The 25,806-nt window shown below is 44.6% G+C and overlaps 1 protein-coding gene and 1 long non-coding RNA gene across 3 annotated transcripts in view; one reads left to right on the forward strand and one right to left on the reverse strand.

Moving 5' to 3' along the window:
• The window catches only part of LOC308672582, a 171,002-nt gene that overhangs the window by 134,347 nt on the left and 10,849 nt on the right, over positions 1-25,806 (forward strand). The gene's annotated exons all lie outside the window — the stretch shown is intronic.
• Positions 1-25,806, reverse strand: part of EXTL3 (exostosin like glycosyltransferase 3) — a 146,363-nt gene that overhangs the window by 61,260 nt on the left and 59,297 nt on the right. Inside the window, exon 4 of one of the 2 annotated variants that reach the window (XM_081335505.1) lies at positions 23,698-23,819. The gene's annotated coding sequence lies outside the window, so the exon portion shown is untranslated. Of the gene's footprint in view, positions 1-23,697; positions 23,820-25,806 lie in introns of those variants that run through there. The other variant, XM_081335506.1, reaches the window with a different exon arrangement.

Here is a 25,806-nt window from a genome sequence, read left to right on the forward strand (position 1 = left end):
CCAAGATTGATAGGGCAAGCCACTAGTATATAAAAATAAGAGCAGGCCTCACCCACTTCCAGTATTGATGTTACCTAGTTTGGTAATGAAACATCTGCAGGAAAAACTGCAAAGCTTAGGCAGCACCAAAAAACCCCCACAGTTTAACCCTGAGCTGTAAATATTTTCTTTTAAGACTTTACCTTATAAAAAGACTTTGACAGTTGAAGAATTCACTATGATACAATTAAATGACAAAAAAAAGACTTCTACTAAGCCAAAACATAAGTCAGTCTTCCATGGCCTAAAAGAGACAAAGTGAAAAATGTGGTTTATTTTTAGGATATTTTGCTGCCCAGTAACAAGAAAACAGTCTTGCCACAGACTTTCAGACATTAGCTGTCACTGCGTGTTTTTTTAGTTTTGCCAGTTTTGCTCATTTCTGTCTGTACATTTTCCCCTGCTCTCTGCACCTGTGTTATTATCTTATCATGTAACCATAGTGAATCTCACATGTCCAGCTATGTTATGGTTTCAGACTGTTTTGTGCGCATGTCTAGAAAAAGTTTCTCACTTTAGTTTCTCTTTACTTTTGCTTTGTATTCTGCCTGATGAGAGATGTAGTCAGCTAGGTCTTTTGTTTTCTCATTAAAAGTTTTACAGTAGAATATGGCATGGGTCCGGAATACAAGGCATGGGCCCGGAATACCTTGGGGAGCACCTGCGGCCAGCGTCAACTTCCCTCCGCCCAGTACGCTCCCACAGAGAGGGCCTCCTCAGGGTGCCACCGGTCAAAGAATGCCGACTGGTGGCCCCCAGGGGGAGGGCGTTCTCTGTGGGTGCACCGGATTTATGGAACCATCTTCCGGTCGAGCTCTGGATGGCGCCTGATCCCCGCTCCTTCCGGCGCGATCTTAAAACCCACCTTTTTGAACAAGCCGGCCTGACCTGATGGGATGGGGTTGGGTTTTATAAATTGGTCTTAACTTTTAATCTGTACTAATTTATTACGGGCATCGTTGTTTAATTACTTTTTAATAATTTTTAATTTTTGTATCTTGTTTTTATTATGTATTGCCCTGTTCACCGCCCTGAGTCCTTCGGGAGAAGGGCGGTATACAAATTAAATTAATAAATAAATAAATAATAAATAAATAAATAAATATGCCTCGGATTTCTTTCTTTGATGTTCACCATGCATCAAATGAGCCACGGTCCATCCTCCTCTGATAGGAAGTTTAATTCTTCCGTGACATTAGCTATAGGGAAAACCAGCATAAAAATGACTTGCAGTTCACTGCTTTGCCAACAGGAGTGTACTCAATTCAAGATGGCTGAATTCTCAAGTCCTAATGGCACAGTCTTTCTGAACTATGGATCTTCTGCAATATGCTGGACAGTATGTAGAATAAGAGTTAACGGAGGAGGTCTGGAGAAAGTACCAGACATATTTAGAGTAAAAATAAGTGCATACATGCAGATGAACAATGGAACCACAAAAGGAGGTCAAAGGTGACAAAAGATTGCGGAAGATAAAAGAAAAGGCAACTGGAAGCTGATATCATTTTGAATGACTTAAAAGGAAAATATAAGAAGATTTATTACTGAAAGAGAGAGGCTATCCTGAAAGAGCAGGAGAGGCAATTATCAGAGAAGTAACCACAATGTGCAGAAAACAGGAAGAAAACCAAGTGGGGGGAAATAGAACAAAAATTGTATTTTGCCCCATTGCACAACCTGTTTACTTCAAGGAGTCTTTGCTGTTTGCTCTAGTAACAGTTCACACCTAGGGAAGGTGAAAATTGGTGGTTTTGGCACCAGGCTTTTACACACAGATTCCTAAGTGTACATTTCAACAACTCAGCAGGTATTTGGCTTTTTCTCCAGAATGCATTTTTCAATTTGACTGCAAGATAGCTTCAAGGTAATGGCTCCCAATCCAAATAGAAAAATAAAGAGCACTATCTACCTGTGTTTTAAGTCACATTGAACCGCAATGACAAAAATAATTCACTCTCCTCCGCAAAGCTTTTCATTTCAAGCTTTTTCAGCCAAATATAATTAACAAAACTTCTTTCCCCCATCTCCCTACCATTCCCAGTACTTTCCTTGTTTCTTTCTTTTACCTTTCTTATTCGAAAAACAATGTTTTACTATTACTCTATTCTTGCTTAAATCCCTTCCCTCCCCCCAAAAGCACAGAAATGGAGAGAAGAGCTTTAAGTGGGGGGCATTGAGTACAGATCTGGACAATAAAAATCATTATTAAAAACTCTGGCTAAGCTTTTGAGCTGCGGACAATGGCTCAAAACAGCTGCATTGCCCTTTTTATTTTCAGCATCAAATGCCTGTGTCCAAAATTTACAAGGCACATATATTCAGCCTCATTCTTGGCATATGGCAGTGGAACAAAATTGCTTGAAGAATCTGTTTCATTGCTGTAATATTGCTTAGTTTAAGTTTGAAATAAAATATACTTTAATCTTTCAGCTGCTTGTCTTTTATGATGGATACAAATAGGAGTGGGTTTGGGAGAAAGGTGAAAGTGAGAGTAGGGGAAGAAGCAAGAGAATGAGAAGAACTAATAACTTTTTTTTTTTGTGAAATGTAATCCACTAGTCCCACAGCTATTGCTCAAAGGGAGAAGAAAAATAAAAACCACTAAAGTACTTCTAGCAGAAGGGGGAGTGGGATGTCTGAGGTCTACTGCAAATGATAATATATATCCATATAGCCCAGAAATATCAACTTGGGCTGATTACATCTCTCATATCTTTCAAAAAAAACATACACCAGCTACTTAAGACTAGAGATACCAAAGGTTAAATTTAGAATCTGGATATGGAGCATTTGGTTTATTGCCAGCTAATTATGTCCATGAAGTGCTCCATTTTTTGGACCCACTAGTCGCTCAAAGAATGAAGATAATTATGTAAAAACAGTCCTACTAGGGAAAAAAATCACCCCCAAATTAAGAACTAAAGCAGAGATTTTTGCTTTCCTTATCTTTTGAAAGAAATTAATCACAGTCAGGAGGAAAAGATCCATCAATGGAATCTCCATAACTGGTGCTGCATACCTTGGGGCATCAAGAAAAAGCCCATTTTTAATTTGTTAGGTATTTTTGTACAACCTAAACAGTCTTCATCATCATTCTTTGATATTGAAAAGGATGATTATTATTTTTTATTTTCAACTCTTTTACATTTTTCCTGTAATGATACGACATGTAGTAACCCCAAGATAGGGCGATAGTCACTAATCTATATGGCTTTAAAAGGGAATTGGATACAGTAAGTTCTTGGAGAATAGGCATATCAAGGACTCGGTGTGATCAGCAGGCAATAGAGGAAACATATCCTGCTTGTAAACACCCTAGCGTAGAGGAATTTTGTGGCTACTATGAGAAACCAAACAGGAGACTGAAATGGGCTCTACACTGATTCAACAGAGCTATTATGTTGCCCCTCTCTCAAACTAACAACTCTCCCTGTTCCTCATCCAAGCCATTAAATCCCACTTCTTTAAGATAAACTACTTGGAAGCTTCAAAGACAGACTACTTTACCTGTTCCATAAGAATAGTTTCCTCAAAGAGTGCTAAACTAACATATAAAGGAAGGGAGCAGAAAGAAATTAACCGGCACACCTAGGTTTCTTGCCCCTTTGGGAGCTATCAAATGTGCTACTGCATGAGAGCAGGGATTAAATTATGTATTGAAGCTACTGCCAAGTGCTGTTGGAAAGGTTTTTATCCTTGAACTCAAAGTGGGCTTTTGAAAGGTCTCATCATATAGTGCATTCTAAGCAGATGCAGGGAATGGAGCATTTCTTGGCAAGCATTTACTTCATGTCCTTGTAGAGAAACCCGGTCATGGATACGGTCCAACTCTTTTCACCACCAATTTTCCCTGAATAATTCGTTTCTTAAATCTCTGGTTACAAGAATCTGAGGATGTTAGAAATGAGGATTAACCAGAAACAGCAGTTTAAGTGAATCGTGAGAGAACTCTCTGGTTGTAATTCATGACTATCTTTTTTTTATTTACCTATGCAGGCCTGGCTGTAAGAGTTTCTCTAAATATGAAAGTTAATAATTAAGCCTATAAATTGATCTGATTCAAATACATTTTTGGAATTCTGGATCTTGTTTTGAGCTATTGCTGTTGAAGACCTTGGCATTTCACCATAGCTTTCCTGCAGTCCTATTTACCAGAGTGAGATGGAGTGAATTATTCTCCAAATATATACCATATTGCACAAAGTATATAAACCTGCCTTATATTAAAATGACTGGTCCATCTATTGTTCTCCATAATTTTTATCCTGGCATTGAGATGTGAAAATGTTGAGGATTGAACTTGAGACCAATTCACATACACCACCTATGAGATACATTTTTTCCATTGGTATGAGAATCCCAGCAACCAACAGTCTTGGGTTTCATAAGGATTTGTAGTGACCATAGCTTTAAACCAGGTTTCTTTTATTATTTTTTTCATTTCTCTCATTTAATTACATGGATAACCTACACTTGTACAGCAAGGATATACATATACATGTACATGTACATGTAAGGTAAAGGTAAAGGTTCCCCCGCACATGCATGCTAGTCGTTTCTGACTCTAGGGGCCGGTGCTCATCTCCGTTTCAAAGCCGAAGAGCCAGCGCTTGTCCGAGGACGTCTCCGTGGTCATGTGGCCAGCATGACTAGACGCCAAAGGCGCATGGAACGCTGTTACCTTCCCACCGTAGTGGTCCCTATTTTTCTACTTGCATTTTTACATGCTTTCAAACTGCTAGGTTGGCAGAAGCTGGGATGAGTAACAGGCGCTCACTCTGCTTCACGGCACTCAGGATTTGACCCGCCAAACTGATGACCTTCTGATCGACAAGCTCAGCATCCTAACCCACTGAGCCACCGCGTCCCTACATGTACATGTACATAGACCAGGGCTTGATTTTCTCTAATCAGAGTGAAGCTGAAAGGAAAGCAGGGTGAGAGGGGAGAATCTGCCTGAAATTCTTGAAAGCTACTATCATTCAAAGCAGACAATGTAGCATTAGCCTGACTCATTATTAGGCATCTTCAATCTACAGTAAATAAATAAGGCTTATTGTAAGACACTGTATGGACTCTGTACTGCAAGGCCAGGGACAGAGCAGAAATATAACAATTCCACTGGCCACTGACATCACTAGGTATCAATACTTATTTTAACAATTAACATGTGGCAGCAATTAGAAAACAAAGTCCTGTTGAAAACTTAACAGGCTTCTGATTTTGAAAAATATTTCTATTATTGCTACAAGCCCTAAAATTGGAAATTTAAATTCAATTTAGTTCTCCCTCCCATCCTGTCTCACCTCTAAAGTGGACTTTGACTTGCTTTTTCTTCTGCCTCAATGAATTCATGTTTCCTATAATTTATAATCAGGGTTGCCCATCCAACAGCTGACCATTCAAGCTGCTTAATACAATAATTGCACTTATGTGTTTACTTAAAGCCTTGGCAAAGCTTATCCTAGAGAAAATGCAGTCAATCCAGGCTCCATACTATGTAACACATGTCCAGAATCTAATGAATGCCATTTTATATGTTGACTGTGAGAAGCATGTGAAAAATATTCCAGGTTTAATTTGGAGATTGAGTCATTCTTGGTTTTTCTTCATGGGCAATTCCCAAGGGATGTAGTGAAAAACTCCTAATAGCACCAACAGGAGTGAAGAATGCAGTTACCATAATTCAGATTCAGTACTGTTCTTAGAGAGCTTCAGAAAGTTTTCACTCTCCGGCAAATACACATTATGAATAGTTAGATAAACTTTAAAAGCACAGAAAACAACTGGCTCAAATTCACAAATCCAGCAGAAATCCTGCATGCTCTCGATTTTTGCTCTATGCTTCTTCCATGGCACGCCTGTTCTTCCCAATATAAACAAGTTATAAAACGTTTACTTCAGGACAGATCAGCTGCCATAAATCAGCCAACTGACTATGTTGGTTCAAAGGCGAGAAGCAGCATTTATTTATCTCCATTTACACCTCCCAGAGAAACACAGAAAGTATATAAATATAAAACCTAGTGAGTGCAGCAGCAGATCCAGAATTTTGAGCACAGCTCATCTCCCTAACCAAGATATGCTTCTCTCTCTCTCTGCATTCTAACGTGTTTCCCTGAATGTAAGACCCGGTCTTACTTTCTTTTGGTCTCTGAAGTAAGCACTAGGATTTACTTTGGGGGAGGGCTTACTTTTTGCTGGTACCAATACGCCGCAGGTGCATGGGAGTGGGGCAGGGCCTGTGCATGGGGTGGAGAAGCAACGCGGCGGCGAGAACACATGCCCTTCCAATGCCAGGCCAGCCCCTGCAGCCCTGGGGTGGCCGTGCTGGGCAGCGACGGGAAGGGAGGAGGGGCAGCCAGGCCGAACAAAGCAGCAGGTGGAGCACCGGAGGCTCGGGGAGGGAGGGTGGTAAAGCAGGCAGGCGTCCTGCCGTCAGCACCCATGCCAGCTGCCCCTTCCTTGTGGAGCTGGAGATCTTGCCACACCATCACCCAGATGCCCTTGCTTCCTCCAGGAATTGCATACCTGACTCCCAGCCTCGTGCCGTTTCTCCTTCACTATCCGCCACCACTGCATGCAGGGAAACAAAGTTTTTTTTTGGGGGGGGGAGAAAAGTCAATCAATTAATTCTAACTTCTCACCAAAAAAAAAAAGATCTTGTGAAGTTGGAACTGACTTGACCATTTCCCCCCACACAAACTTGCTTTGTTTCCCTGCACACGGCAGCGCTGGATCGTGAAGCAGAAAAGGGTGGTGGTGTGGCAAGCTCTCCAGCTCCATGGGGAAGGGCAGCCAGCATGGGTGCTGACAGCAGGACACTCGCCCGCTTCAACACTCTCCCTCCCCGAGCTTCCAGTGTTCCACCTGCCACTTTGTTCGGCCTGGCCACCCCCACTTTGGTGTCCTTCCTGCCGCTGCCCAGTATGGCTGCCCCAGGGTTTCATGGGCTGGCATGGCATGGGAAGGGCACGTGCCCCGCTTGTGTGCTTCCCACCCCGAGCCTCCGGCGCTCCACCTGCCACCTTGGTGTCCTTTCAACCGCCGCCCAGCACGGCAGCCCCAGGGCTGCGCTCAGAGCCTCCAGGAGCTGCAGGGATCCATGCGCACCCTTTTTGCACCCGTTTTTGGCGCTGCATCTGTGTGCAGGTTTTGGGGGATATTCTATCCCCATTTGCAATGTGACCGCCATCCAATCACTGTGCTGCGTCTCAGGAAGGTGATCCTGTCCACCAGCTCAACCTAGCAGGGATGGGGTGGGAAACCGAGCAGTATGAAAAGCAGCGCTCGGAGCCTCCAGGAGCTGCAGGGATCCAGGCATGCCCCTTGCAGTTTTTCTCCTGCGACGTGCAGCCTTTCCCTGTAAGCCAGACATGTCAAACTCACGACGTCATGTGACATCACGCAACATATCGGAGCTTCTTCCCCATTGCCAGCAATGGGGTGGGCGCAGTTTTGGGATGACACATCCGGCCCATGGGCCGACAGTTTGACTCCCCTGCAGTAAGCAATCCGGCTCACCCAGGGTCAGGTTGGCCATTGCAGGAGGCTCATCCTGCATGTGTGGCAGCGCTAAAGTATGAGAACAGGCCACGCCTCCCATGATGGCCAACCTAACTCCAGGTGAACCAGACTGCTTCAACTGTGAGGACCTGTCATAAGGTTTCCATCACCCAGGCTTCCTGAAGCTGATGGGAACTGCGGCCCACCACAGCTGAACAGTTTAGCCGAGCTGCAAAATTGAACTTGCAGCAGCGACACTGGCAGCAGGTAAGGCGGAGGGGAGGCACGTGATCCGGCCTGCCAAAAAAACTACAGTGGGACAGAGTGGGTTTGGTTAAGTAGGGGTTATTTTTTGGGGTAGGGCTTATATTAGCCTGAACCCCAAAAATGAGCTAGGTCTTATTTTATGGCTAGGTCGTATTTTCAGGGAAACACAGTAGTTTACTATGTTCTTTTGGAGCATATTACAACCTGACTCAAAGCTACAAAATCTTTTGAATAGAGAAGGCACCAGGAGCTTTGCAGAAAAGAACATAGTTGCGTGTGTAGCGGAGCTGGCCGAGAGGCTCTGTGGGAGTCTTGCTGGAGAGAGAGAAGTGGGAACCTCGGACAGCTGCTGCTGGTTTGGGTGTGGATCAGGGGAAGAAAGAAAAGGGGAAGGAGAACAGGGTGGTGGTGGTGGTTGTTGGAGAGACCAGGTGAAGCCGTAGAGGAGTTTGTGGTTTTTATGTGATTCTTTCCTCGGAAGTAGAGAGAAGAAGAGAGAGAGTGAGAAAGCGGAGTTTTATTGCTTTCTTTTACAGGGGGATATCCCGAGCGAAGGGAGCAATGAGAGTGAAGGAAAGCTTGCTGGGGTTTTAGATTTAGGTTTTAACTAGAAAGGAAGGGGAGGGGAGGGGGAAATTTGGCATAAGAGAGACCTGGGACTACGAGTGCCGAAGAAGAGAAGGAGAGGCTGGTTGCTGCTGCTTCAGAAACCAGCGGCCATCCAAACTTTGATCATTATCACCTGCGCAAGCTGTAGACATTGTGGGGAGTCGCCCTTGAGGGGTGAGCTGTTGCTGCAGAGTGCTGACTATCTTCACTCGTGCTTTCTGTTGCAGCCCGGAGAGGAAAGTTTCCCCCTTCTTGTTCTTCCCAGCAGCTACCACAAGCTATTGACTATTATTGCCACGACTGCCAGGGGGTTGATAAACACTGTCACACACACTGACTGCTGCAATTGGGGGTTGGTCTGCTTGTTCCTGTAAACCTCTTTGACAACGAGAACCTACCATCCCCTTTTCCCCGTGTGAACTCCCGCTAAAGAAAGGACATTCTATCAATGCCACGAGAGTGCGGCTGCTGAGCATAACTGGAGGGGGAGGTTAGGAGAGGCTGGGCTTTGGCAGCCTCTGAGGGGGTAACACTACATGTGAATGAGACCAAAGGTTTATTTTCCTCTGGCTTGCAAAAGTCTTGATGAATCATTCTGTTAAGCAATCTGCATATGGCAATCTAAACAGAAACTTTGCAATGTTGCTATGTTTGCTTCGAAGGATAAAACAAGTAATATCCGATACAAGTCCCTACCTGTGGGTGAGAACCTTCATAATCGGAAGCCGTCTGAACAATCACAACTGATCCATTACCTGCCGGCATCAAGCTCCCTTCGTCCAGTGCACTCCCACAGGGAGGGTCTTCTCAGGGTGCCGCCGATAAAAGACTGTCGGAGGATAACACCCAGGGGAAGGGCCTTCTGTGTGGGTGCGCCTGCCCTCTGGAACCAGCTGCCCGTGGAGCTTAGGACTGCCCCCAACCTCCGCACATTTCGCCGGGACCTGAAAACCTGGCTCTTTGAGCTCTCTGGCCCAGGCTGAGAATTTTTAACTGGGGTTTTTAATTCTAGGGATGACTTAATCTTTTTTAATATGTTTTTAACTTTTGTATTGGTTGTTTTAACTGCCCTGTAAACCGCCCTGACTCCTTCGGGAAAGGGCGGTATATAAATTTAATAAAATAAAAATAAAATACCTATCCGTGCAGCAATAAGAAGGATCACAGGACCCTTTGCAACACTATGCAGGGTAATATGTACTCCCATATTTAATCTCTATTTCTGTGCTCAGAAATATTGGCCACTGCTGTATAGAGTACATGAGCCTCAAAACCTCAGTATAACCCATAGTATCTTTTCATCTTCAGCAGGGATATGTATTCATAGCAGGAAATGCCAAGCGAAGTGATACTTATTTAGATATCAACTGGAAAAAGATTTGTGTCTCAGCATGCTGGCTGGAATCAAGCTTGACATTCCTTCTGTCAAGGAAAGAGGTTAGAGGAAAGACTGAGTAAATTGAGACACAGAGACATTTTTACCGAACTGAACTTATTTCACTGCACAGAGATTGGCTAAACCTCACAGACAGTATCCATCACCGCAAAACACATCTCTCCAATCCATATTTGGAGTTTTGCAATTATCTAAATGCACAGCTGCACGATCTGACCCAATTTAAATGGCCAGCGTGTGAATTGGTATGTCCAAATGTATCTCTTGCAATACAAAATTGTACACAGAAAGCTAGCACAGAATACTACTCATTAAAAAGAACTGATTGATATAATAATCGTCTCTGTATGTTATCTTGCATACTCCTGATTCATAGTGGCTAGGGCAGGGGCAGGCAACCTCGGCTCTTTTATGACTCATGGACTTCAACTCCCAGAATTCCTGAGTCAGCTATGCTTGGAGTACTAGTAGACAATCACTTCAATATGAGCCAGCAGTGTGCTGCAGCTGCCAAAAAAAGCCAACACAGTGCTAGGCTGCATTAACAGAGGGATAGAATCAAGATCAAGTGAAGTACTAATACCACTTTACAATGCCTTGGTAAGGCCACACCTGGAATACTGCATCCAGTTTTGGTCACCACCCACACTCCTCCACAGCAGCCACCGGAGGAGGAGGAGGGAGAAGGCACTGGGGACACCGGCCTCTCCAGATCCCCCACGCGGATGTGCCCAAGGTGAGAGGAAGCGCCAGCCTCTCAGGGAAAGCTGTCGGAGCGCTGGGGGTTCTTTTAATGATTCAACTTCCCAGGTGCCAACCGACTGCAAAGCCAGATGGAGCCAAAGAAGGAGAGGCTCTTTCCAGTAAGGGAAAGCGCCCCCGGCTCTCTAGGAGATACCCAGGGTTTCTGCTTCTTGGTTTCTGCTTGCTTTCCGTCTCTTTCAAAGGCTTCTTCCTCGCTCACTCACTTACTGCCCCGTCGCCTCCAAACACGAGGAAGAGGCGTCTGGAAGCGTTTGGAAGCGATGGGGCACTGAGTGAGCAAGCGAGCAAGAGCTGGCTAGCCCCAGAGATGGGGGGGAAAATGAAGGCGGAGGCGCTAAACTGGGCACAAGCAGAGAGGGCAGGAGGAAAGTTCACCCTATCCTGCTCAGGACGAGGGGGGAGAAGGAACTGGCTGCAACACCCCCCAAAAGACACCCACGATCCTCCCCCAGGCACAGCGGGGGCAGTGGGAAATCGCAGAGCCCGAATTGCATGCACGCTCATGCCATGCACATGCACATAGCACACACACACCGTTGTCTCCTTTGCATTCTGTTTTCGACCCTTTTGGAGGGGCGAGGGAGCCCGCTCTAGCTATGGGCCCTGCGCAGCATCCTGGCTCTGTGTAGCCCGCCAAAGCCCTGCTGGCTGGGTGCCTCCGGCCATGACCGCTCACTCATTGCAGGAATTTGATGAAGCCAATCAGCTCCTTGGCGGGCCCCAGATCTAAACTAAACCCAGACATTTTCAGTGGGAAGCAAGCAGAGCGCAAAGGGATGCGTCTCTTTTGGTTTCTCAGGGCAGGGCAGGGCAGGGGGAAGGGGCAGTTACGACCGAAGGGGCTGCCTGCCTTCTACCTGATTCACTTGGTCCCGGCTGGCGTGTCCTCGTGGCTGCTGGCTCTCTGCCCCATGGCAGGAGCAGCGGCTGCAAGGAGTCGGCCCCACAGCTGGTGACAGTCATCCTTGGAACCACGGGGGGAGTGCACTGGCTCAGCCGGGAGCCTCCGTCCGGCCAGGCCCTCTCTAGTAGCGGGCGGCCCCCTCTTCCTCCAAGGCCTGCTCTATTTTCTGGGCAGAGGGGGAGGAAGATGAGGAAGACACTTGCCCCTCTGAAGAAAGAAGAGGGGGGGAAGGGCAAAACGGATCCCACACGAGAAGAAGTCAATCTGGTTGCTGCACAATGACTCCCTGGGGACGGGAGGGCCTCGCTCTGCGCCTGTGCTCTTCACGCGCCCTCGATAGAGTTCCTGCAGGCTGCAGCCAAGCAGCATGTTTTCTGCAAGTGAGCTGGGAAGGAGCAGAGAGGCGGGGAAGGCGGGGGGGAGGAAGAGGCCACCGCATACCACCAGCCAGGTGCTCGCGCACCACCAGTTGTACGCGTACCACTGGTTGAAAAGCCCTGTTCAAAAACAGTATGTTTAACAGTGAAATAAATGCAGATATAGATCATTCAACAGTGGAAAAAGAGAGTATTGCTGTTAGTCATAGCTTTTTTTTTAAAAAAAGAGCTATCTTTATTGTTCCATAAAGTTTTCACTCAAATAACATATACTTTCTCTAACTTGATCCTGCATCTTTTATCTCTTGGCAAATTCAACTCTGTGGCAGGATTCCAAGTGAACAAGGGATGATGAGTCTGCAAATTTTAAATTGCAGTATACAGAGAGACATTTTTAAAAAATATGAAAAATGCTATTGTTCATTATGTCAACAATAAAAGCTCAAAGGCTTGCAAAAAAAAATCTCAACTGGCCATCTCGGTAGATTAAAAGATTGATGCAGCACAAGGATTATTGGAAGCAGACCTGTACGAATACATAAAATTGTGCAGTAGTTCAGAGTTCATTAAAAAGAGGTATTTCACAATACACGAAAACAGAAACATAGCACCTCTGGGTCTCATTAAAGCTGGAACCTCTATATCCAGGAACATATGACTGCTAGGGAGAAGTTTCTGCGACAGCATGCAAGAAAAAGATGAGTCTACTTTAAAAAAATGCTACATTCATGCAACAGGTCATTCCAAAACACTCCTTTGCAAATGAATTCAAACTACTGCACAGTGCAAAACCAAATATTTTTATTTATTAATTAAATTTATATATTGCCCATCTGTCGAGCAACACTTTTAATGTAATTTTTAGCAAAGCATTCTCTTTCATTTTCCATGTTTACAAAAAAATAAAAGCAAAATTCTACAGCAATTTAGGAAAGTAGCAGCAGCAAATATACATACCTCCAAAAGGAAAATCTTAAAACAGAATAAGCCAAAATTGCCTTGCACTATTACTATTCTCATTACTACCTTTGAGGATTTTAATATTACTGTAAGTATGTAGAATATTAACATTTGAATAAAACAGTTTAAAACTGGTAGTTTTTAAAAAGTGTTGTTTCTTTAATTTTGAAAAGCCAGTCTGATCTGAGCATCGATATCTGATTTCAAGAGCCCTTAGATGTTAGTCACAGTCTGGAACGGCAACACTGAGGTCCACAGCTCCAAAACAGCATTTTTGATGTAAAGTTAATAAGAATTTTTTAAAAAAACAGTATTTAATAATAAATGCAGAAACTGAATGGAAGGGGAAAAAACTATAGCATTTTCTTGCTATAATGAATTTCCACATTTCCCTAAATACAGATTTCTTCCTGATTTTATCAACTGAAATAAAGTGTTATTCTATTTCTTGTGCTACCTTTATTACAAATGGAATTTCCCCTTTTCTCCTCTGGTGTCTATCAGTGTCCCTCGTCTCTTATTTTTCACTTAATTGATGCTGGAATCACTGACCTATTTTAAATTATAATTATAGTTGGAAATGACCATAAACTGTCAATATGGTGATGATATACTATCTTTTATCAGTGTATATGTATACATAGTCATATGTATATACATACAGATGTTTTACGTATATTTTACATAATTATCCAGCAGTTATTCAGTGATGTCAATGAGTCAATCCTATTTGCTTTCCTTGGATTTTAATCTGTAAAAACTGGTGGTTTAATTGTGGTTTGAATTCCTTTAAATATTTGGGAAATGTTTGTTTATTTTTCACAATTAAGCCCTCTGCCAAAACAGTTAGGACTTTGGGTAGCTAACAACACACCCAGTTAAAAATATAATATAAAGTCCAAAATACTATCAACAAAATTCTGCTCATGGTTTTAAGTATTCATTTTTAATCACAATAAACACTGTTGTAAATAGAGGGTTAAAATTTCATTGAGCTTATCAGGAAATATAAATTTTAGCTAAAATGAATATTGTTCAAGACTGATATAACAATTATATAATGATTTTGAATTACTTCTATTTTAATACAGCTAATCTATTTAAATAGATTGGCCAAATATTCCATTCCATTCCACTTTTTGTGCCGATAATAATCTTACAAAAGTAATCATATGAAAATAATCTTCCATGGCACTTTTCTAATCAGCAGTACATCAATCCCAGCAAGAAAAGTTCTGCATTCAACTGAATGCTGATTTTAAAAAATTCTTTAAGTATGTATTTGAACCCTGAAATTTCTGGCATTTTTACAAATTCATCAGACATGATAAAATAACCCTTCATCGTTTTCCACATTTCCAATTTGAAGTAACTTTATACATCCTAGACAATTTTTCTGAAGTCATATACGAACAATACATCATTTTATACAAAAATATTTTAGACTGATATAAGTTTCAATCCTTTTAAACTATTCCATCAATTTATTATGTGCAAAATTCTTAGCCCATTTTATCCTACTCTTTCACTTGCTCTTCAGTTTAAAATTCCAATAAAAGCTTATACATTTTGCTAATGTATATTGCTAAATTACATGTTCATCATTTGCACATACTTCAAATTCTGTCTTCTGCTGCTCAATTTGCTAGTGGGATCTTTGCCATTTGTGACTAGAATTATAGGCTCACAAGACCCAAATTCCTTTGTATTAAAAGTAGGAACACAAGTAGCATCCTCTTCAATGTATAAATTAGGGAAGAAAGGTTCTCATTAATTGGCTAAGAAAACAATTCACGGAACCTTTTGAGCATCCATTCTTATTATATTACTATCCTAACTTATGTTTTAGGAAACTGAAATCACATGAACTCTCAATTTTTTGGGAAAAGACAGAAAGAACCTCCCACATCTCAAATTACTCATTACTTTGGACTGAACTGGGATAGCCCTGTCTTGAGATAGTAACAGCAATAGCACATAGGCTTATATACTGCTTCATATTGCTTTACAGCTCTCTCTAAGCAATATACAGAGTCAGCATATTCCCCTCAACAATCTGGGTCCTGATTTTTACCAAACTTGGAAGGATGGAAGACTGAGTCAACCTTGAGCTGGCCACGATCAAACACCTGGCAGTGGGCAGTTAGCCTGCAATAACTGCATTCCAACCACTGGGCCACCACAGCTCCTGGTGATAGCTAGCATTGATGGTGCAAGCATAAGACAACCCTTCTACTCCTAGAAAAACTTTTGTAGCAGCATTTCTGACTAGTTGGAAGATATTATTCAAAGTTCATGTTACAATAGGCAAATCTTAAAAATCACTGAAATGACCCCAAGGGATTCTAAGCTTACTTTTGAAATCAACGTTCCAGTTATACAGAATTACATATTCCTTATGGTGCCTGAGGACAATACAAGAACTACCCTCAACTGGGGACAAAGTATTCGGAAACATTTTGACCAAGAGGTTGTGCTATATACTGAGAAGTCTATTCCAGTGTTGATTTAAGAGCGTGGGAAGGCCTCCAAAAACCTGAGCCACCTGAAATGAATCTCATTATTCTGAAGTCATCAAAAATTAATCCCATGAGATACAGTACAGGATATCCTGTGGAAATAAACAAATAAACTGTACAAGACTCTGGAGAGAATTACAAAAGGAAACAAAGATCCTTCCCTTTCCTCCAATTCATCCCGTTCAAGAATATATTTTACTTCATCTGCATTTTTATCTTTTACCTCCTTTAGGCCTATCTCTCATGCTGTTCTAATGCCAAGATTTAGTACAGCAGTATTTCATCCCAAGTAAAATTACTCACAGGCTACTCAAATGACAGCTGCTTTGTAACATTCCTTTTACTCTCTTTAAACTCTCATAATGTACCTACGCTATTTTCTGTACACTGCAGTACATGAATTCCTAATTAAATCCCAAATGCACATTTCTTCATTTGGGGGCCTGGAAGATAATAATCAGGGGGACATCTGAAAAGTCATTCCATCCCTGACATAGAACCATCTATTTTACAAATATTGATAAACGATCCTGCTAGTGACTAGCTGGCTGGAGATAGATAGACCAAAAGTCAAGTTTCAAGTTACTTCTCACTTAAAGAAAATTAAATTATCTTTATGAAGCTCTCTACTCCTTAAAGCCATTTCCCTATCTTCTGTTTGTGCCTTCTCTAATCTCCATATATATCCTGCATATTGGGCATCATGTCCAAAATGTAAGCCTTAAAACTGCTTTACTCTATTCTGCCATTCCTTCTGTTCAATCAAGGATTTCTTCAAATAAAAAATTCTGAATGGAAGCCAAGATCTTTGTCCAGAGTCCTTGCCCTATTGTGCTTTATTCTGTGCCTGCAGCCTCTTTATTTAGTTGATAGGTCAGACCGCCATTTCTTTTGAGCTGAAAAGATATCTGAAGTAAGTAGGAACCATAAAAGGAATGCAAGCATATTAGGTTTCACAAGAATACCAGCTTCGTTTAGACCCCAGGATGCAGTCAGGCCAGCTCATAATGACTGCAGTAACAGCTATTTAACACAATAATTTTAACTCCAATGAATATAAATGAACCTTTATTTCCTTGAAAAAAAAATTATGATCAAAATAATAGTCGCAATGTGATCTGCAGAAACATTCTGTGCAGTTGCTGCAGTTGGTCCTAGTTGTGTAAAGAAATGAGAAACCATGCTGAGCAAACAAATCTTACTCATCTCATTATTAGAAGTCCCACTTGCACCAGATTCAGAGAATTTCCCAGGCAGCTGCATTCCTGCTGCCATGAAATCTAGAAACCTTTGCTTATATCAGGGGTGTCAAACTCAATTTCATTGAGGGCCGCATCAGCATTGCGGTTGCCCTCAGGGGGCCAGGTGGGTGTGGCCTGGGTGGGCGTGGCCTCCTGGGTGGGCGTGGCTAGAGTGAGTATGGCCTACTGGGTGGGCGTGGCCAGCTCTACATCGTTTGCATCAAGGCTGCTCCTGGGCAGGAGTGGGACAGATCTGAGGGTCTCTGGCGGAAGGAGGGTCTCTGGGCCAGGGCCAAGGCAGTGGGGGCCCTTCCCTCACTGTTTCCAGGATGGCTTCGTGGGCCGCATGAAACCACTTCACGGGCCAGATCCGGCCCCCAGGCCTTGTGTTTGACATGTCTGGCTTATATGATTCAGACTTTTAAAAGACAAATACTCATTAATCCAAACTTTGACAGAATAGGAGTTTTTTCTCCTATTTACTCTTTTCTAAAATTTATATTGTTTTTATATTTTAATTGATATTACATTATTTCTAAAATATATATTGTTACCACAGTTACAAACACAATAGGTCTTTCACTGTCGTAACAAACTGGAAAAATGAGAGTAATTCTAGTTAAGTTCATCATCCTTCTGTTTTGAACCATATACTTTGGATGACTTGCATGCCTCAAGAGAAACATGCACAACTATAGTTTTTAAGTTGGCAGTTCAAGGCTAGCATTGTCTTCTGCCCTGGGTAGAACATCTGGTTTCCACACACTTCCACTTTGGAGGGCGGGGGAGAGAGGAAGAAATAGGTAGCTTCATTTCTATAATTATTAACAAGGAACACAAAGCCAAACAAGCACAGCTGACATTTACTTAATGGCACTGTGCTTCTGTCAGCTCAGAAGCAGTAAAACTAGCACTAGATTACTGCATCTGTCTCAAAATACAATTCAGTGCAAACAAAGCAAACAAATAAGAATTCAGGATAAAGAAACCCGCTGCTGCTTCTAATGTTTTATATGGACAATGATGCGTAAATCTATAAAAATGAAGTAAGCATTAGCAACTATCCTCTGCTAATGTTCTCAGTCATTAAACTGCACATGGAAATAATGGGGGACATAGCTGTAGATGTTTCATGTCACATGATTTGTTACAAAATCAACTGACCACCGAGAAGCAGGGGAACAGTAAAAATCAAGTAGAAAAGTAAACAGAATGAAATTAGGAGTATGTTACTGTATGTTCTCATCTGAAGTAGACAAGGATGCTTTGAATGTGACGTGGGCAACATGACTGTAGAGCTGCTCTTATACAGGCTCAGGAAAATACAATTTTGAATAAAACGGATGTTCAGGAAGTGGTTATAGGGCAGATAAGAATGGGAACTAAACAACACTGGGCACTATCTAACAAAATGAAATTCAATGGTGAAAAAAGTAAGGTTCTACATTTAGACAGGAAAAATCAAATGCACAGGTATAGTATAGGTCACAGGTCGGCAACCCGCGGCTCCGGAGCCGCATGCGGCTCTGGAGCCGTCTCCTGCGGCTCCCAGCCACCCGGTGCGCGCGCACTTCTTCGAACGGGCAGTGGTGCGCGCGCACCTCTCCCAAGCCGCCGCCGTCCGGAGACCTGCCGAAGTTTGGGGAGGTTTGGGGAGGTGCGCGCGCACCTCCCCAAACCTCCCCAAACATCGGCAGGTCTCCGTACCTCCGCGCCCTGCCTGCCTGCTTCTTTCCGCTGCCTGGCTGCCCTACGACGTAACCCGCTTCATGATCGAGTGCGACGCCTGCAAGGACTGGTTTCACGGCAGGTAACACAAAGCGATCGGGCCTTTCCTCCCCCCCCGCTCTAGGGCAGAGATCCCCTTCCTATCGCTCGGGGCCTTTCGTCTCTTTGGCTCACCAGGGCTGCTCCAGGGCTGCTCCAGGGCTGCTCCGCTCCGGCGAGAGCGAGCGGGAGAGGAGAGATGGTGGGCTCCTGGCTGCCGCTTCTGCTCTGTGCAGTTTTCCAACAGGCCTTTTTGGAGAAGAGGAGGAGGAGGAAAGCGGTTCCACAATGTCTGGCTAAGAGGGAAAAGCCAGTCCCGGGAAAGATCCCTACCGAGCAAGCGGGAACCGCAAGGACTGCGGCAGCAGAGGCGGCTCCCGGAGAGCCCGCGCTCCGGGCAGTCACTTGCTTCGCGTCTCCTGAGGGAAGGGGGGGCGACTGGAGCGGGCGTGTTTCCTCGCCTGCTGGGCGCCGCGATTTGCCCGGGGAACGCGCGGGCCCCGAATGGCAGCGTGGAGCGAGGAAGCGGACAGCCAGGGCTTCCCCGAGAGCCGCGGCCACACAGGGTATTCCTTGCCGCGCAGGCTGCTGAAGCCTGGCTCTGACGCCACTTCGCCTCGGAGCGAGCGAGTCCGCTCCGCCAAACAGGGGAAGCAGAGTTCCCGGCCGCCAGACTCAGCCCGAAAGGTGGGCGGAGGAGAGCACAGAAGAATAGGCGAGACCCCTTTCTGGTCTTCCTGAGGTAGCGCTGTCTTGTGGAAGACAGCTCCCCCACCCCCGGTTGCCACGTCCGCCTCTTGACACTTTCATGGTACCCCACCCCCCTTTTTTATTTGTTTCTTTTCACCAAATGAGATACAAGGGGGGTGGTGTGGTCAAAGCTTTGGCTGCCGTCTCCTGGGCGGCAGGCTGCTTTTAATTCGCCTTGTCCACCACCGTCAGCAGTGGAATCTGAGACAATGTAGGCGCAGGGGCTGGAAACTCCCTCGGCCACCCGCTCGTCTCCTTGGCTTTTGATTAGTATTTGATTTGTGCAGGAGGGCTCCCCGCCCTGCCGCCTTTGTCAGGCTTTCTTGGCGCTTTAATTATCACTTCACCTCGCCAGCGTCTGCCTTGTTTGCAGGGACTCTCTGGATACCATCTGAATATCAACCTGATCTTTGTGCCTCGCGGTGGCGGGGTTGTGTTGCATGCGGAAGGCAGACGCGTCGCTCATTTAAAATAAAAAAAATAAAAAATAAAAAAAGTTGCCGCCGTCCCGTCCGGAGACCTGCCGCGTTCACGGCAGCTGTGCAAACGGGATGGCGGCGGTTTGGAGAGTGCGCGTGCACCTCTCCCAAGCCGCTGCCGTCCGGAGACCTGCCAACGTTTGGGGAGGTTTGGGGAGGTGCGCGCGCACCTCCCCAAACCTCCCCAAACGTCGGCAGGTCTCCGTACCTCCGCGCAAACGGGCAGCGGCCCCGCTTGTTGCAAAAGCTGCCGTAGCCCGTCTGCAAAGCTGCCGAAAGCGGCAGCTTTGCAGACGGGCCGCGGCAGCTTTCGCAACAAGCGGGGCCGCTACCCATTCCGAGAGTGCGCGCGCACCTCCCCAAACCTTTAGAGAGGTGCGCGCGTACCTCCGCGCGAACGGGCAGCGGCGCCGCTCTTTGAGAAAGCTGCGTCTGCAAAGCTGCCGCCTCCGCTCCCTTCCTTCGCCCGGCCTGCTTTTCCAACCTCACTTCCCTCCCTGCCAAAGCTCCTCCTTTTCTACTCAAACCGATTTTCGGGGTTGCTCGGCTTACACCCAAACGTCCCTTTCTCGCCGCTCCTCCCTCCCTGCCCGCAGAGGCTCTTGCCCTCCCCTGGCTCGTTCAACGGGGGGGAATAGGTCGGGTACCCCTTTCCCCCCCCCGAGAACGACACGTGTAAATCTCAAAACGACCCCGGCAAGCTTCGCGCAAAGCCGCCAGGCAGACCCGCGAGCTGGGGCTCAGAGCCAGCAGCTGGAGGGGAAGAAAAAGACGGCGCCATCTGAGGAGTCTCTGGCTATCTTGCTCTGCCCGTCTCCCGCTTGCAAAAACCTCCTCAGCTGATCGGTCCGGTGAAGAGGCCGGGCTTCCTTCGGGGGGCCTTTCATTCCTGTACAAGGGGGAAGGGGAAGTCTGTGCTTTTGTGTGTGCGTGTGTGTGTGTGTGTGTGTGTGTGTGTGTGTGTGTGTGTGTATGTAAAGCATGAGAGAGGGAGGAAGAGGGGGGGAAAGTGAGATCTCAGCGCCGCTTGGAAGAGAAAAGGAGCAGGACAGGCACGCTCGCTCCTGCCCCACTCCTGCGCTCTTCCTCGGCCCACTGCGTTGGCGCTGGGTCATGTCAGCCGGCTGTGCATTTCCACGGCTGTTCCCCGGCCTGCCGGAAGGCCCCGGTGGCTGCTGGGGCATCGAGAGAGGCGCCGGTGGCTGCTGGGTCGTCCCGGCGGCCGCGCTCTTCCCCAGCAGACGCCGGCAGCTGGTCACGGGGCCCGGTGAGTCCCTCCGCGGCCTCACCGGGTGTCGGGCGTGTCGAGCCCGACACCGGGCAGTCTCCCTGGCGGCGTCGGTCGATCGGAGGATGCAGCCGGCGTGCGGAGGGCAGGCCCCCAAGACGAGGTGGGCCTGCGCTAGTGGTGTGCGAGGATGGCGGGGGTGGCTCCCGTGGCGAGGAGGGCGTGTCCATGGGGGGTGAGGGCCTCGCGCCGTGCTGCGAAGAGGGGCCCTGCCGAATGTCGCACCCATAGGCCGCAACAGCTGCCGCGGCCCGCCTGCAGAGCTGCCGCCTTCGGCAGCCTGCAAACGTGCCGCGGCAGCTCCCCCAAAGAGGAGGAAAGCCGCCGCGGCCCGTTTGCAGGCCGCCGCCCTCCTCTCTTTGGGAGAGCTGCCGCGGCACGTTTACAGGCTGCCGAAGGCGGCGGCGCCGCTGCCACTGGGAACCAGTTCCATCACACACACAGGAAGGTGGCAACTGCGGGCGTCCACGCATGCGCAAGAAAAAACCATTTTGCGCATGCGCAAGACATTTTTTTGCGCATGCGCGTGCATGGACGCACACATGCGGCTCCCACTTTTATGTGTGTGTGATGGAACCGGTTCCCAGTGGCTCTCTTCCTTTTTCGGGTTGCCGACCCCTGGTATAGGTGGTACCTTGCTCAATAGTAGTAACTGTGAGAGGGATCTCGTAGTCCTAGTGGACAATCACTTCAATATGAGCCAGCAGTGTGCTGCAGCTGCCAAAAAAGCCAACACAGTGCTAGGCTGCATTAACAGAGGGATAGAATCAAGATCACGTGAAGTACTAATACCACTTTACAATGCCTTGGTAAGGCCACACCTGGAATACTGCATCCAGTTTTGGTCACCACGATGTAAAAAAGATGTCGAGACTCTAGAAAGAGTACAGAGAAGAGCAACAAAGATGATTGGGGGACTGGAGGCTAAAACATATAGGGAACGGTTGCTGGAATTGGGTATGTGTAGTTTAATGAAGAGAAGGGTGAGGGGTGACATCATAGCAGTGTTCCAATATCTCAGGGGCTGCCACAAAGAGGAGGGAGTCAAGCTATTCTCCAAAGCACCTGAAAGCAGGACAAGAAGCAACGGATGGAAACTAGTCAAGGAGAGAAGCAACCTAGAACTAAGGAAAAACTTCCTGACAGTTAGAACAACTAACCAGTGGAACAACCTGCCTCCAGAAGTGGTTAATGCTCCAACACTGGAAGTTTTTAAGAAGAGACTGGCCAGCCATTTGTCTGAAATGGTATAGGGTTTCCTGCCTGAGCAGGGGGTTGGACTAGATGACCTCCAAGGTCCCTTCCAACTTATTATTATTATTATTATTATTATTATTATTATTATTATTATTATTATTATTATTATTATTATTATTATTAAGATAAGGCACATATGGCTTCATGATTATATGACATCTGTTAAGAAAATTCTCATGTTTGAAGACTACAATTTACATCCCTCAAAGTGCAATAAAGGTGATACTAAAACAAATGGAAGGACCACAAACTATACTATTGCTCTGATATATTACTAACCATACAAAAATAAGAATATGTAGATGATTTCTATCACAATAAATCACATAGTTGAATTATCTTGACATTTGCCAAGGCACTAATTCTACAAAGGATGGTCTTTCTAGTAAATTCCTAACTTTCCTTAAAAATAACTTTCTTCTTTAAAGGATTGAGGAAACCAAAAAGGGGAACAGTTACCTCCTTATGGAATGTTAGTCAGCAAGGAAAACTGAACAGACAAAGGAGGAATAAGTGTGTTTTGGAAAGCAAAGTAATTGTATTGCTGGAGTTCTTGATTTAAAAAAATAAATCCTAAAGCATAAATGTAGTCAACAATGTATCTTGAGATTCAAATGTGCAATTAGTTTAATTATATCCAGATTTTAGTTATTTAAAATTAATTATTTCATAGAACTAGTTACACATTATATTCATTTATATTTATTTCCATAGTGCATGGAATCTAGTCTATAAATCATAATATCTGTTAGCTTTTAAAACACACTGTTAATTACAATACACAAATATATATCCATATACAGTAAACCTTAATTAAATGGACTTTAGCAAACTTTGAATACAAATATAAGTTTCAGCATTTAACATATAAAGTTCTTTGTTCCACAGTAATGCAGACAAATTTCATCATTTTTATAAATTTATATTGTCTGTATAGTGATACAACAGTATACATTAACAATGTAATTTGTATTACTGCCATCATTACATAATTATACAAATAACATACATTGATATAAATGTCCTAATTTATGTATGTGCATTAATCAGCCAAATGTCATTACTAAAATGAACTCATTGGTGCAACTGACATAAATTAAGATTTAATAGGCATTTGGGCTTAATGTACATCCAGTACATTCTACTTGCAAATGTTCTATTAAATTGAAGTTTTACTTTATATCTGTCAAATTAGCTGTTTATGAAGACTTACATTTAAAAAATCATTATTATTTTTTTAAAAGTACATCACTAGTTTTCAAAAAAAAAATCCATCCAAATAATGTAGCAACAATTACATGGCACAGGTGAGACCAGCAGAAATAAGTTATACAAATGTAGTCTGAGCAATTTTCTTATACAGACTGTAAGCAGCCATAATCATCAAAAGCAGAGAACTTAAAAAATAGCGTAGAAATGCTGAGAACCCAAAAGATAGACACTTTTTGCAAAGATGCATTTTTAATAAGTATACACACATTTTCCTCATGGAAGATTCAATGGTTTAAAGAGGAATCCATATTTTTGCAAAAAAAAAAGTAAGGAAAATTGCAATGACAGAATACCATCTTACCTTCAAATTTTGCAGCATAGAACTCCAAACTACCCTCCAATCCATTAATCTGAGCAATTCATCTGAATCCCTTTTGACTCTTTTGGCACCACAAAGACATAAACAGATGATGAGCAGAACAGCTGCAGAACAGCAAAATAAATGAGAAATATCAGTCAAGACAAGTGAAGGCATTTATAAATAAGCAAATATACACAGGCAGACATGCAGACAAATATACAAATGATTTGTGAGCTTTGATTGCTTGAACCATCATCCAAGTATGGGGTGGTTTCTCAGGAAGGGTCACTACTAATGGATTTTCTGAGTACAAATGCATGTTTTGATAATAGTAATCTGAATTAAATCTTAGCCAAACCACATTCTGTGAGCAAGAAAACAAATTTATGTAAATAAGCATTCTAAGGAATTCAGAATCATTAAATTAGCAGTGATGCCTATTATATCTTTAATTCCAGCAGGGACAGTAATATTATCAGGAAAATAATGTTCTTCCCCGTATCTTTTTGCCATTATTAAAAACCTCTCATACACTGTATAATTATTTGTTCAATAATCTGTCCACTGGTTAAATAAATCCTGGATTTCCAATATTTAATGACAGCGTAGCAGCTGTAAATCAGAACACAAAATCTTCCAACTTTTGGAAATTCTCTCTTCTGCAATTCCAAAAGAAACTGACATGCAAATGGATCACACAGCAACCAAGGGGGTTGCTGCTGACAAAATGGAAGCTGACACAGAGCCCCTGAGAAACAAAAAGTTTGTGTTACAATGTTCCTGGGACCCACTGGGGTTGCTTATAAACTTCAAAATCTTTGATCTTGAGCTAAACCAATTGTTTAGCTAATTATTGGCTATTACCTCTTCTAATCAGCCTTTCTCCCTTTTACCTCTCTTTCCATTCTGCAATTTTGAGCACATCTTTGAGGCACAGCTTCTTTGATTGTATTCTTTGTAAACCAAGCATTTAAAAGAACAACAGTCCTTGTGGAATATGCTAAATAAACCCTGAGCAAAATAAGTTTGCCTGATGCCCAAAGATGTTGTTAATTGCGAAGTCGTGTCCGACCCATCGCAACCCCATGGACAATGTTTCTCCTTCCTGCCCAAAGATGGGATAGTGGCAATTAAAACTGATACTTTATTTTCTCCTTTTAGTGAAAATTAATGAATTGTGTAAAATTGTGTAAAACAGGCTGCTTCGGAGGCGCTCGACCGCGTTGTCCCTTTGCGGCCTCTGACCCGGCGCAAGTCCCGACTCGCTCCTTGGTTCTCCAAGGACCTGCGGGAGATGAAGCGCCAGAGAAGGGGCCTAGAGAGCATTTGGAGAACCAGTCGGTCTGAGTCTGACCGAACACAGTTAAGATCCTTTTCTAGATCCTATCTTGTGGCAATGAGGGTGGCAAAGCGCGCCTACTTCACCACCCTCATTGCGTCTGCAGATAATCGCCCGGCCGCCCTATTTAGAGTGGTCCGCTCCCTTTTAAGTCAAGAAACGGGAGAGGACCCCCTACATAGACGGGCTGGGGAATTTAGTAAATATCTGGTGGACAAAATTGCTCAGATTCGGGCTGGTCTGGACTCTGACTGGGCAGTATCTAACGAGAGGAAAACGATGAAGTTGGCCAAGTACATTTGGGAAGAGTTCGATCCTGTGACTCCTGTGACTTCGGATGAAGTGGACAAGATCATGGGGAAACTAAGTGCCGCCACATGTTTGTTGGACCCGTGTCCCTCCTGGCTAGTCTATGCATCTCGGGAGGTTACACGAGGCTGGCTCCTAGCAGTTATCAATGCCTCACTGAGTGAAGGGTACTTCCCTGCTGCCTTGAAAGAGGCGGTGGTAAGGCCCCTCCTCAAGAAACCGGCACTGGACCCAGCTGTTTTAAACAACTTCCGTCCTGTCTCCAACCTTCGCTTCCTTGCGAAGGTCGTTGAGAGCGTGGTGGCACGACAGCTCCCTTTGAACCTGGAGGAAGCTGAATATCTAGATCCGTACCAATCGGGTTTCAGACCAGGGCACAGCACGGAGACGGCATTGGTCGCGCTGGTGAACGATCTCTGGCGGGCCCGAGATAGAGGTTATTCCTCTGTCCTGGTCCTATT

Source organism: Vipera berus (genome assembly GCF_964194415.1).
Source record: "Vipera berus genome assembly, chromosome: 1".
Lineage (NCBI taxonomy): Eukaryota > Metazoa > Chordata > Lepidosauria > Squamata > Viperidae > Vipera > Vipera berus.